Source organism: Lissotriton helveticus, chromosome 3_1, assembly GCF_964261635.1.
Source record: "Lissotriton helveticus chromosome 3_1, aLisHel1.1, whole genome shotgun sequence".
Lineage (NCBI taxonomy): Eukaryota > Metazoa > Chordata > Amphibia > Caudata > Salamandridae > Lissotriton > Lissotriton helveticus.
The window spans coordinates 261,606,769-261,620,096 of record NC_136061.1 but is presented as its reverse complement, the minus strand read 5'-3'; the positions used below and the strand labels follow the sequence as shown (position 1 = coordinate 261,620,096).

At 45.2% G+C, this 13,328-nt stretch overlaps 1 protein-coding gene across 5 annotated transcripts in view; it reads right to left on the bottom strand.

Annotated features, from left to right (window-relative positions):
- The window catches only part of ACACA (acetyl-CoA carboxylase alpha), a 1,199,721-nt gene extending 1,189,384 nt beyond the window's left edge, over positions 1-10,337 (bottom strand). For all 5 annotated transcript variants that reach the window (XR_013608606.1, XM_078679777.1, XM_078679779.1 and 2 more), the window contains exon 1: positions 10,155-10,337. The gene's annotated coding sequence lies outside the window, so the exon portion shown is untranslated. The remainder of the gene's footprint in view (positions 1-10,154) is intronic.
- Positions 10,338-13,328: the final 2,991 nt, after the last annotated feature.

The following is a 13,328-nucleotide window of genomic DNA, read 5'->3' as shown; positions in this document are numbered from 1 at the left end:
TGGCTAAAGTTGTCACATGCGACCTGGGGCAACTTGGCAGCTATGCAGAGACTTACCTGACATCATGCTTTATGGGAACAATCAAAGAACAAGCATTCTCCAGAGCCCAGCGCAGAATGCACTGGACTCCAGTGGGATGGGGACAGGGATTCTCTCTAACCCGAAGAGAGGATTATCCAGAAACACGCACAGCACAGGCAGGGACCCATGGACATGTGTGGAGAAGAACACAGACCCCTCCTGATCTGTTCTGGTAAATCATGGACAGGAGGCAAATTTGGTGCAGTTGGTCACAACGTAAGCGCGAGGAATGAGCTGAGAAATGACGTTTCTCTCCTCAACTAGACATCCAGAAGTAGGACACACAAGACTAGAGACGAGGGGGGATGGGAGACTCCACAGACGGCAGCAGCTACAGCATTCACTGTAAGTGGGTCAAGGCGGGGACATTCATAGCAAGCGAAGGCGACAATGGACTTGAATCATCGCAGCTGTGACCAGAGATCACTGGCATGGCCATGTCTGCCCCAAGAACGCAGGAGGGAGATGGAAAACGGACAGAGTTATTTGAGAGACATGAGCAGAGGGGGCAATGTCACAGACAAGGGGATGCGGTTCTGCGACGAGTATGTTGTGTGACTGACCACAGAGTTAATTTCACAGTGGGAGCAACGCTGTATTTTTATTATCATTAAAATACCTTTTTTACTTTGCGAACAACTCTTTCTGAACAGTCTGCATGAACTCTGACACACAAGCAGTGCATTCAGATAACTGTTACGATGTCAGGTTTCACACAGATTCATCCAGGCTGGAAAAAGTTAACAGGATTGTGGGAGGTGGGTCAAAAATAAGCATTTTCCTCTTTAAGCACCAGAGCAATTTCTGCACTAAGCTGTAGCTAAACCTGCCGATTGGCAGTACACCATACTTTGTAGGATTACTTAGAACAAACCCTTTTTGTGATGTAAATCCCTCTAGAAGTTGTTGAGGTATTTGCATTATGAAAATGTGCCTGGTGGACTTTGATTGCCTAATATACAGTGGTTTTTGTAAGACTGGAATATCTTTAAAATATTCAATGCGTACATTTTGTTTCTTTTCGTCCAATATGGGATCCACGGGTCTCTAAAGAACAGCAATCTGATTAGCTGGCTGTAACTAAAGAAAACTGTCTAACAACCTCCACATGGTGATGCGAAGGATCAACAAATTGCAGAACAAAATGAAGGGAGGATTTAATGGGCAACGTGGGGGGCAGGGGGTGGTGCTTTCCATAATTCAAAGTAAGATGGTGGAGTGGGGGCCAGAGAAGAAGATGCTATCTTCCAAATAATAATAAAAATACACATTTTTTGCTACAGGGTTCACGAATCCACCCTGTTATTTTTGGTTCCCAAGAGTTGCCATTTTGGCTCTGTGGATTTAAACTTTGTTTATGTAAAAAAAAAAATAGCTAATCCACTGTGCAACTCTGCATGCTGCTGGGCCTGGCAAGGTCCACGTCCTGCACCTAAGCCCAGATGTCAATGTACATGACCGAAAACTATGTGCAGTGGGTTATGTCCATCAGGCACTCAAACTCTTTAGCTCTGTGCAGTAGAATATGTCTCTATAGGAGTCTGTACAAGGCGTGGCCACAGAAAGCACTATGTCCAAACCAAAGGATGCCATGGTGGGCATAGACCCGCCTGTCTGTACCCCAACGCTGCACACTAACAAGAATGTTTGCAGTGCTTATGTTCACATGGGGGCTGGATGCAGGGTGTAGACAAAAGAAGGGCACTGAATCACATGGCCAAAGCTGATGCACATCAGTCATTTGCTTTGTCAAGGAAGTGACGTACCTCATTGGAACAAAAAATTCAAAAATTCAATGAAAATACTCTGTGAAAAGGAGAGTTGGGATTAAGAAACAACAATTGTTTACAACAAGCAGCAATTTCCTTCAAAAACTCAGTTGAAGGGATGTTATGATTTAACTCTAACAGCCCCTGAAATGTACCGGTTATAGTGTGCTTCACAACCATAACTCACCCCTAATACAATGCTCATGACCTGACATGTTAAAACTGATGACACAAGTGACATCATCAATGACGTTACTGGTGACATCACATAGTATTATGCCATTGACATTTATATGGAGAGTCAAGAGAGTCTAATTTCAAACCACAAATGGACCAATGGCTAGAGCGGTCGACCTCCAAGCTGGGAACTGGGTTCAAGCCCCGGCACCGATGCTCAACATCCTGTGATTCTGGGCAAATCACTTAATCTCCACATGCCGAACAAAATTAATGTGTCCGTCTGAAACGCAACTGGTGCTCATGTAAAGCGCTCTGATACCTTCGGGCCAAGTTTGCACTATATAAAACAAAACACAAAAAAGCTTTGATACAAAATAGGGTATCTTTAGTAACACGTTTAACTTAAACGGGTATTATACTGAAGGGGAAACTAGTATTCAACTAGAAATCATTCTTGTACTGAATGTATCAAGAATGCAAAGCTTATCTTTCAACTTGCATCTGGACTAAGGGGAAAGTGATATAAATCACAGAGCCTACTTTGGTTATTGTGAATGATGCACATATATGTTTTTCTTCAAAACTCAGACTATTTGCCCTTAGTGTACTGCCAAGCCACTTGTGTCTGTAGAACGTAATGGCACATAAATGCTACATAAATGCAAACAAATTATTTTCTACATTAGTTTTGTTAAAAGACTTGCAGAAAGAAGCACGATCTGACCGTGTTGTGCAAAGTAATATCTTTACATTTTGTTTCGGTCTTTTGACTCTCTAGGTCAGACCTTCTGATTTCTAGATGGTGGAGGTAGTTGGGGATACAGGACATATGCTTAGTGGTTTCTCTCCTTTCTGGCATTTCAGTATGATCACCTGTGGAAGATACTGAGTGTGGGTGCTCTAGAAGAGGCAGCAGGCTCAGTGAGACCTCGGCTGAGTAAGAAGTAACATCTGCTCTTGGTGGGGGTTGGGGGGGGTGTCCTACCATAGTACTAGTGATGTTCTTTCTGGTTGCCTAATAAATCTGTACTACATATTACTGCAGCATAAGTATTCTCTACCTCAAACATAACAACTAAGGGCCTGATTTAGAGGCTGAAGGACAGAGTAAAGTTTACACCAGAAGTATTCAATTCAATTCAATAATGACTTTATTTCGGACAATTTGACCATAAAAGCACAGATAAAAATAAATATAAAAGAGCCAAATGCTTACAATTATAGAAAATTAAATAAAAACATGGCCAGTTGTGGCCTAAAACATTAAAAATGCAGTACAATCCATGGTAGCAGCTAAGTGGTGGGAGGTTCTCTTCATATAAGTCACTGGAAAGGTCAAAAATAGGGAATGATAAAGACGATTATAAAGTGCACGTGCCAAATATACAAACAATTCACCAGGCAAGATTAAATAAATCAAAGTTTTAACTACTCTGGTATAAACGTTCAAATATGCGCCTGAATCCAAACGCACTTATAAACTGGCTAAAAAAGTCTATCATGGTATGTGTAAAGCGGCCCGAGCTGAGCATGCAAAAATTATTATTTCATTGGCTCACAACAATTGTAAAGTTCTTTTCAATATAGTGAAAGAATTATCAGGCTCATCTTGCCAACCTTCGTCACTTGAGCTAAATGCAGTGCAATGTAAAGAGCTGGCTGAGTTCTTCATTGCTAAAATAGAAAAAATCTACACTGAATTTAAATCCACATCAACTAATGTGGCGTTGCAATAGAAGATCAATGCCTCTACATCAGGCTGCTCCTGTCCTTCTACGACATTGGCCACAAATGTTACCCTCAGTAAGAAATTGGAAAAATGGCTGCCTTTAGATATTCCGTGTCTCAATCACATCCTTACTAGTCTTAAATCTGGTTCGCCCAAGGAGCCTCTTCCTATTTCCATTCTTTAAAACTTGGAATTACCTGTACTTAATATTGTTATGGAGCTGCTCAATGCATCGTTGCGTGAAGCAGCAGCTCCAGCAGCTCAGAAACATGCCATGGTCCTACCCTTGCTAAAAAATGTGAATGCTGATCCAGCAGAACCTTCTAATTTCCGCCCGATTTCATTACTTCCTGCCTTTTCTAAAATTCTGGAAAAACATATCAACCAGCAGCTGACGCAGTTTGTGGATTCCCCAAAAAACCTTCACCCATCACAATCAGGATGTAGTGCGGGCTTCTCTACAGAATCCACGCTCTTAGGCGTCACAGACACTCTTCGCCAATGTCTGGACATGGGAGAAACGATGGCACTTATACTACTTGACTTGAGTGCTGCGTTCGACACTGTGTCCCATACTCCTTGTTACACACTTTACACTCTAGCGGTATTGTCGGACCAGCGCTGAAGGGGTTGTCGAGCTTTCTGGCGGATAGGACCTTTGAGGTTTTTTCCCCATCCGCTAGCTCTAAGACTCACGCTTCCCCTTATGGTGTGCCACAAGGATCCATCTTAAGCCGTTTACACTTCAAAATCTATGCCAGCGCCTTGGCCACAGTCGCTGAAGAAGCCGGGCTGACCATATTTTCGTATGCTGATGACACCTCGCTTATCTTCTCCTTGTCCACCAAGGACACATCGAATGTATCATCTCTCCAGGTTGGGCTGCACAAGATAGCTAGCAGGATGCACTCTAATAGATTGAAATTAAAAGGAGGGAAAACCAAACTTTTAATCCTCTGAAGAAATAAAGATCTTTGGGGTCCCCAACATTGGCCGCCTCAAATGGGTGATCTCCCCCAACCAACTCAGTCAGTTCACAATCTTGGCATAATCATAGATGATCAACTCTCTATGAAGCAGCAAGCGGTTAAGGTCGCCTCAACCTGTTTCACCATCCTCAGATGGCTCAAAAAAATACTTTGGATGCTGCCTAAGTTTACTCAAAGGATAGTGACCAGACTGGACTATGGCAACGTCCTGTATCTGGGAGCAAACAAGGAGGTGGTTCGCAAGCTGCAAGTAGTCCAGAATTCTGCAGCCAGACTACTTTGCCAGATTCCCAGTAAAACTCCTGTTTCAGGTTTTCTCCGTGAACTTCATTGGCTTAGGATGGAGAACCGCACAAAATTTAAAGCCCTATGCTATATGCATAGGATTAAATTTGGCACAACACCACAGTATCTTAGTACTTTGGTACACCCTCATCTTCCCTCGCGCCTTCTTAGATCTTCTACTCAGGCGAAGTTTCAAGTATCCAGGATTAAACAAGCATGCATGGGCGGCCATTCTTTTGCCTGCTTAGCACCGACATTGTGGAATACTCTCCCCTCACAACTTCGGCATGAAACGTCTGATCACAAATTCCGCAAGGACCTAAAAACATGGTTATTCAACCAATAGGGTAGCTCCTTCTTCTTGCGTGGGTCCTGCTGGCGCCGGGAAATCTCTGGGTAGCTGCGCGCCTTAGAAATTTAATAATAATAAAGATGATCTCAAAGGCATCGATCCAATGTCGCGGTAAATTCCCAGTAATAACAATTAGATTAAGCCATAACAATAATTCCAGATTAAAAAGTTAATACCTTTGGAGTATCATAGTTAAACAAGGGGTGAGCAAAGGACAGATCAACGACATTCATTTCATTTTTCATCTTGTGTTACTACTAATTTTACTGAGTTGGCTTTAGGAGTACTCTAAGAGTGCACCACATAGAGAATAGAAAGCCTGCTACTGAATAAACTATGGGGAGGCTAGTGTCGTTTTTCAATATCCTGTAGGCCTCAGAACAGCGCCGAGTTCCCAAGTTTCTGCTGATCTGGACCAGCCACCGTTTTCTTGCTTTAAGATACCCGGGGCAACAGAAAAACACATGATAGACTGATTCTGTGGTACAGTCGCAAGCCGGACACCCCTTGGGTTGAGAGCCCGCACATTTATTTGTGAAGGAGCGGAGTGGCAGCACCCCATGTCTAAACTGGAGGTAAAGCTTCCTGGCTCCTGCCAGCTTGATGTCGTTTAATGCCGGCTCTCTAGGCTATACAGATCCTTGGTTTCTAAAAAAAACTGCAGTTAGCTTGCCTACTAGGGGATTACTCTGGAGTTGTGCCCGTTTGTGCTCCCAGTAACAGTCCTTTAGTTCTTTCCTAGACACTATGGCACATTACTCTTCTGGGTTGTCCCTCAGATTGTCCCGTCCCATAGTCATTAAAGTATGATGAACGTGGGCGAGCCATGGTAATCTTCTTGTCCCTGGTAAACTCATCACCTCTGTGAGTTCATCCCTATAATCAGCAAGTTCTGGGATAGCCCATAGACGCCACCAAAATAGAATTGGTCTAAGGTTGACTTCTTCAGCAATAGCCCTTACCCCAAGGTCCAAGCGGAGCGGCACAAGTGGGGAGCTCCTGGGAGACCAAAGAGTTGCCCGAGAAAGGTGTTTTCTATCTTCGTGAGGCTGTCAGGACAGCAATGACCCCACATCTCTACACCATACAATGCCGCTCCCCTGGCTTGAACCCTGTATATTTCTACTGCTGGGCTCACAGGTTTGTGACTGGATTTACGAAAAACATTCACTAGGCACCCTGCTGTTTGTGCTAATTTCAGAGTAGATTTTTAGATTTGGGCCCCCCAATCCATTGCTCAAACTGTGAGGTGTGTCCCCCTCGGGGTGTCCGCGGCTGTATTCCTAGGTGTCACAAATGCGTCTCCATTTACTTGCAACTGAAGATAGCCTGAAAGCAGGATTGGTACGTTTCCAGGCTGTCTTCATTTACGTGCAGCAGATGCAATAAAACAAAATATGGAGACTATAATACCTACTGGCATGGGGGCAGAGGCAGTAAGTGTGGAGTTGGGGCCAAAAAGGTGGCTTAAAAGAACAAAATATTTTGCCTTTTGTTGTTGGTTTCACCTTCAGTTTACTGAATATATAATAACAGGCACACACCTAAAATGAAAAATAAATGCAAGTTTAACTAATAGATGGAAAATGTATTCCTTTAAGTGATAAAAGCTCATTGGGTTAATGTGATCACTGCACTTGTCTATGTGATCAGAGACTCACAGAATTAAATCCTGATTGCTACAGTGAGGAATAGTAACTTGTTTATTTATAGTACTATGAGGTCTGAGCCTGTGACAAAAAGCATGTTGACATTATTATTTTAAAATTGTATTACACAGTATAAAATAGGCTGCCACAAAATAGGCTGTCCCGTGGGGGGTATTAGGATGTGCCCGCCACAGTGGTGGGCACATACTGCATTTTTAACATTGTGGCGGGCGGTGCTCTCTGCACCGCCCGCCACAATGCTAAAAATGCATTAATGCATTTGCATAGACAAAGTGGCAGGGACCGCCCGGTGCCTGCCGCTTTGTTTATGCAAATGAAGGGGGGTACCACAGGAACCCCCCCGTGTGCACCCCCCACCTCTCCTTCACTCTGGGGGCCCGCAGGGGGCCCCCAGAGTGAAGACCGCATGCCTTTCCGTGGCGGCATCTCCGCCTCGGAAAGGCATCTACACAAGCCCATCATAGTATGGCTGGCGGTGTCTATTAGACACCGCCACCATATTAAACCTTTTCCGCCTGGCGGAAAAGCGGTGGACGGTCTTTCCGTCTGCCGCGGTCCCCCCCGCCATCCTAATATGGCGGGGGGGGATTCAGGTGCAGATGGCGGGCGGATTGCCCCCGCCACGCTGGCGGTGGCTACCGCCAGCCTGGCGGCGGCAATCCGCCCACCATCCTAATGGGCCGCGTAGTGTTTAAGATAAAACAAGAGCTTTAAAAATACAAACTTTTGTAATAAGTAATCAGCCCTTATCTAGGGCAAACATTTTTGGGGAGTGTCCATTAAAAGGACATGCTACAGAGCTGTGCTGATACGACCTTAATTTTACCTCTCAAAAAGAATTAATATTTTTCATCAGGAAGCTTCACGTGACTGCATCAATTAAAGTCTATACTGCCTTCAAAGTCACCTTTCTATCTAAGGATTAACCAATTGAGCACAATTACATTTCTTTCAGTTAGCAGGCATTCTTGGTAAGAAGGCAGGTTTCTTTAACACTTTATCCCTCTCTCTGGTTCACATCACAGGAACCCCTCCAGTCTGCCATACTAGGTAAAGGGGCATCCGGAACATTTTCTTTGGTAGCATTAGGGTCGATGCTATTCTTGCTGCTCATGGAACAAGGTCCAAGCAATAGAGGGGGGGCGGGAGATCTCGAAGTGTATTTTTTTTTTTTAACACAAACCGTCAGAATTGGGCATCAGGCCTAGGAGTGGCGGCCTCAGGCAATGGGCAGAGTAGACAGCCTGCTTCGCAAAGCTAGGAGTATCATTGGTCCTGCAGCTGCACAGTCACAGCTGTTTTACAATCCTTCCTTTGTTGCATTAGGGGACAAGTGCATGCTTACTGTGCCGGTGCTGCTTGGAGCAATTACCCAAGGGAAGGGAAACCTGTAGCAGTCTCACCTTGGTTTGGGCATCAAGTATATGAGTGGGATGGCGGACGTCTGCTTTTCAAGGCCGAGGCTATCATTAGCGAAGCAGGTGCAGTGGGACCCAGAGGTGTTAGGGGCCCACTGCAACACAAGTATGAATGTTTTACTTTAAAACTGAGGCATGGGGAATCACTATTTAGCATTACAACAGAGGGCACCCCTGCTGCGAAAGGGAGGGGTGGGCTTCTTCCTTTAAAAAAAATGTCAGTCTGATTCAAGTGATGGTCTGGATGGGGTGAAACAAAAACAGGAGAGAGTCTGCATCTCAGGGCCACAACTATCATGAATGCAGTAGCTATCAGTAGTGTGGCAGCTATCAACAGTCGCGGGAGCTATCAACAGTGCGGGAGCTATCAACAGTGCGGGAGCTATCAACAGTGCGGCAGCTATCAACAGTGCGGCAGCTATCAACAGTGCGGCAGCTATCAACAGTGCGGCAGCTATCAATAGTGCAGCAACTGCAGTTGCATTAGGCGCCCTGCATTGTAAGCCGCTCACAGCACCTCGTTTATGGGGAGTAGTTTCTTTTGGTTAATTCTGTATTTCGTTTGATGCATTTGCTCTTTAATAAGTCTTACATTTAGCATGGATTGTGAGCTACAGAGAAGCACCCCTAAAATCGTCTCTAATCCCTGCCTCCTAAAATCAGCCATTCCCCTCCAACTCCCCAAATCTTTGCCATAAAGTTTTGGAGGGGGGCCCGACATCAAAACATTTTGCTTAGTAGAGAAGGCTCGGTGCAAAAAAGTTTGAAGACCTCTGGTTTATGACATCAACCCAATAATTAAAGTTTGGGCAGATGAATGCCGATGATGGACATAGTGAGCAGAAAATATATTTGAAGAGCAGTCATCTAGGTTGATGACGGACATAGAATCCAGGCATGATCTTAACACACATAATCTGAACTCGGTGGAGCATAAAGCCTCAGTAGACTAACGCCTCCTTCGCAGGGACCTGTTTTGAAGCCATGGTCACAAAATTGAATCCTAGTGAATACACCAGACATTCATTCCACCTGAGGTCGATTAAATAAGTAACACTGAGTTCACTAACAAAAAACATGTTATACGCAGCATCAAGAAACTCAAAAGGCGAACAAGCGCTCTACAAATAGTAAACACTCATTTATGTTCGATACCCTACATATAAGTAGATAATTGACAAAGTGCATTATAGGCATGGGGCAAATGACAGACGTGATGGACAGAAAATGCCAGTGGTAAATGATGGTTCCATGTTAGCGGGACAATACTTTTCCACTCCTATACTTTTTTTGTTACATATCACTGTTATCAAGAGTGGTGGTTCAATTGTCTCACCTAAAATAAACTAAGATTACAACTCACAGAATGCACTGATATGGAAACGTAAAATCTAGGAATAGAAAATGGGTGTCCCAGCAACACAGAGCCATTTGTCCACCCCCTACTCCTGAAAAAATACGGACAAGATGACAGGTAGCCATGGAGAACCGACAAGATGAGCAGCCCTGGAAGATAACACACGGACTTGAGGAACAGATGATGGACACGCAGATGCGCACCGGGTGCATCTGAACCCACTGCTGCAAAGGACACATCCCCTACACCTGCCTATATCCCTCGCCCCTTTCCTATCGCCTTAAGACCACATGCCCTTCTCCCTTTCCAATGAGGCCCGCTCACCTGCTAACAGGAACCACGTGACAAGATAGTTGTTGTTCCTATCTCCTGCACCCAGCTATCTGCCGCCGGCTCAGGTACATCTCTAGCCCGGCACCTCTAACAGTTTGGGCCGGTGTTTTTAATTCAGGTTCAGTACATTCCCTCCTGACCCTTCCGGGACACCAGCTCGGACACGGCCTGCCATTGGTTCCCGAGCCAGGCGGGCGTGTTAACTGTCAAGGCAGTGGTGCAAAAGGTTCCCTGTCATTGGTTGGTACCGTGAGGCGGGGCGTGGGCGTGCGCCATAGGATACTGGAAGGGGCGCGGCCAAAGTGAGGTGATGCTGAATGGTGCGAGGGAAGGAGGAGCCAGCAAAACCATGCAGTGTAGGAGGGAGGACAAGCATGTCAATAGAACGGGGTGGGAGACGGCATGCTGGGGCCACGCCCTTTCGTCTCGTGCGACTTTGGGAACGCCCCCTTCTCTGTGTAACCCGCAGGTAGTACGCATCCAGCTTCTCTCAGCTACGCCCCATGTCTGAGCGTCACGCGTATTGGGCGGGCTCGCGCCTGAAGTGGGAGGGGTGATGCGGAAGCCGGTGCTGAAACGGCTGTCAGTCTGTTTGTCTGAAGGGACGCCCTGAACGGCTGAGCGTAGAGGTTACTTCCGTTCACTTCGCTCTATGGAGCTCTCTATGTATATATATGTCACACAACTTGCAATTACGGGTACAGCTCAATCTTAACACTCAGGCCAGGGCGTGCCACCTGCCAGTACCTCATAGTATAATATATTTTTTTACTGTTAAAGTGACGTACATGCCAATGAAAGGAGTTACAGGCTGGAGCACGATACATTTTTTTTTTTATTTCCGAAATTCTTTATTGTATATAAAAAATATATATTTACATACATGGACAAGGCTTATACATGAGTGAAAGAAGAAAGAAGAGAGTAGGCGAAGGAGGAAAAAGAAGGAAGGAAGAGGGGGGGGGGCGGTAGTCCGTATTCTTGAGATTAGTCGATAGTTCGTTATTCCATAGTTCGCATTCCGTCGTATTTGATGTTCCATGACATTTGTACGTCTCTGTGATCGCTCCTCTTATGCCCCGATACATTTACTGCAGCTCCGAGCCTCGCTTCACACATGGAATGAAGCCGCCTCCTTCAACTACTACACAATAGCATCTTTGAATCCGCCCTTCATGGTAGCGTGTACTCATCACTTTTATTGGGAAGCTTTCTTATTTCTTTCATACGAAAGAAAAACCTCTACATTTTATCAAGTATATATTTTAACCCTAGTTTTATTGTGTTTAGAGTCAGTAAAATCAGACAGTTTTTTATTTTAATTTTATACAGCTTCTTTCTGTTTCTGGACAGAGAAGGGCGCCGTCGAAGATCAAATGGGCGAACCATGGAAGGTAGAAAGGGAATGGGTCGATCGTGTGACACATCGTGCAAGACAATGAGAAAAGTGTTCCCTCAATGGCCACAATTTTTCAATATAGGTATACATCCCACTCTTGATATAACCTAGGTGACAGACACACAACAAACTTTTTTATTTTCTTCGAAAAATATATGCAACTTTTTATTTTCTATTAAGCATTGCTTTCAAGTTTTTATATTTTTTACATAGCATTTCAATTCATAAAAGACATTTTATCACATATATTCCAATTCATAAATAGTATCATGGTTCATACAATGAAAAAAAGTATAAGATGACAATAACTATATACACAAGAAAAACAATTTATACAAATTCATGTCCCCCTGTTATCACACAATCAATCACATCATACTAACACATTCATGCCCTGGGGAAGACTGGTCTGCGACCTTCACTTCCCCTGGGGGCCGAATCGCGCAAGTACCACACTCCACGCTGTTACTTGAAGCGTAAAAGGCCATTTTATTAGGACACGGTTGCAATCCTTTAGACTTTATTACATAGTACATAAATGTAATAAATATACTTTCCCCACCCCATACCGACTCATTCTCCATTCCTCCTTCTCAAAACCATCTCACCTGTTTGACTCTTCCCCATTCACTCGGTGACCTCCTTCCTCTCCCCATTCTCACCTTCACTTGCCCTCCGAGCATCCTCTGTTGAATTCCCTTCATTGCCTCTGGTGCCCCGCTATCAGTCACCCGTGTACCGTTCTCCCTCCCCGAGGGGTGGATCCGCCCGTAGGTGACTCACCACCCCTCCAAAGTACCGCTAACCAGGGAACCCCCATAGGGCGGTTCACTTCTTCACTTCCCCACCCCCCCCCCCCCGCTCCCAGGCACCTTTTGCCTCCTATCCGTCGACCCCACGGCACCCGGTGGACGACCAACCCACCACTCAAACGTATGTTCTATATAATTCACCGTTGATGGGACAACCGTCAGTATCGAAAGGTGCTAACCTGCCCAGCACCACTTGAACCCCAAGTTCCTGTCAGCGAATGCATCCGCCACCTTGTAGCATCCAGTGGCCTACCAGCCACCACTTCAACATGCGTCTCGCGCCAACAAATAACATATCCGAGGCAATCCCATGTCTGGGAAAATTGCCCCCCCCTCTCAGTGAAAGACCATGCCCACTTTTGCTTGTAACCCATGTAACCAAAACCTTTGTCGGGCCAAACTTTGTCAGTGACTGGAGCCCCCCCCCCGTTCGGTGAACGACCATCCACCACCTGTGTCTTTACCCAGATTTACAGAGCACATTGCATTGTAAACATAGGATTTGATGGGACCGAAACTTCGTTTGTGACAAGTTCCCCCCTCGCGGTGAACGACCATCCACCCTTTGCTTGCATTCAGTGTAACAGAGAAGTTTTTATTTGTGACAAACTCTGCTTGGGACAGCACCTCCTCCTCGGTGAATGACCATCCACCCTCTTGCTTGCATCCCATGTAGACAGACAGGATTCTTGGGCCAAAACCTATTCTGTGCCAATTGCCCCCTTTGGGTGAACGACCATCCACCCTTTTGCGTGCAACCAGAAGATTTTTGGGCCCAAACTTTACTTGCAACGAGCACCCCTTCCTTGTTGAACGACGATCCACCCTTTTGCTTGCCTTCAGTGTAGACAGATAGGATTCTGGGGCCAAAACCTTGTTCGTGCCAAGTGTCCTCTTCACGATGGACTACCATCCACCTTTTTGCTCGCCACCATTTTAAACAGATAAAATTTG